Consider the following 1405-nt stretch of genomic DNA (forward strand, 5'->3'; position numbering starts at 1 on the left):
CCAGGGCACCTATACCAAACAATTTTTCTAACACTAATTCTGTTCAGTTCACTCAGTCCTGTCTGACTCTTTGCAATCCCGTGAACTGCAGCACACCACACCTCCCAGTCCATCACCAACTCCCGGAGTCCACCCAAACCCGTGTCCATCAAGTCGGTGATGCCATCCAACCATCTCATCTTCTGTCGTCCCCTTATCCTTCTGCTCTCAATCCCTCCCAGCATCACGGTTTTTTCAAATGAGTCAGCTCTTTGCATGAGGTGGCCAAAGTATTGGAGTTTCGGCTTCAGCATCAGTCCTTCCAATGAACAGCCAGGACTGATCTCCTTTAGGATGGACTGGATGGATCTCCTTGCAGTCCAAGGGACTCTCAAGAGTTTTCTCCAACACCACAGTTCAAAAGCATCAATTCTTCTGTGCTCAGTTTGCTTTATAGCCCAATACTCACATTCATGCTTAACCACTGGGAAAAGGATACACTTGACTAGACAGACTTTTGTTGACAAAGTAATGTCTCTGCTTTTTAATATGCTGTCTAGATTGCTCATAACGTTCCTTCCAAGGAGGAAGTGTCTTTTAATTTCATGGCTGCAATCACCATCTGCAGTGATTTTGGAGCCTAGAAAAATAAAGTCAACCACTGTTTCCCCATCTATTTAACATGAAGTGATGGGACCAGATGCCATGATCTTAGTTTTCTGAATGTTAAGCTTTAAGCCAATATTTTCACTCTCCTATTTCACTTTCATCAAGAGGCTCTTTAGTTCTTCTTCTCATTCTGCCATAAGGGTGGTGTCATCTGCATATCTGAGGTTATTGATATTGCTCCCAGCAAACTTGATTCCAGCATGTGCTTCCTCCAACCCAGCATTTCTTATAATGTACTCCCCATATAAGGTAAATAAGCAGGGTGATAATATACAGCCTTGATGTACTCCTTTTTCTATTTGGAGCCAGCCTGTTGTTCTATGTCCAGTTCTAACTCTTCCTTCCTGACCTGCATATGGGTTTCTCAAGAGACAGATCAGGTGGCCTGGTATTCCCATCTCTTTCAGAATTTTCCACAGTTTATTGTGACCCACAAAGGCTTTGGCATACTCAATAAAACAGGAATAGATCTATTTCTGGAACTCTCTTGCTTTTTTGATGATCCAGCAGATGTTGACAATTTGATCTCTGCTTCCTCTGCCTTTTTAAATCCAGTTTGAACACCTGGAAGTTCACGGTTCACGTCTTCCTGAGCCTGGCTTAGAGAATTTTAAGCATCACTTTACTAGCCGTGTGAGATGTGTGCAATCGTGGGGTAGTTTGAGCATTCTTTGGCATTGTCTTTCTTTGGGATTGGAATGAAAACTGACCTTCCCAGTCCTGTGGCCACTGCTGAGTTTTCCAAATTTGCTGGCAT

The sequence above is a fragment of the Cervus canadensis genome, chromosome 12, assembly GCF_019320065.1.
Source record: "Cervus canadensis isolate Bull #8, Minnesota chromosome 12, ASM1932006v1, whole genome shotgun sequence".
NCBI lineage: Eukaryota > Metazoa > Chordata > Mammalia > Artiodactyla > Cervidae > Cervus > Cervus canadensis.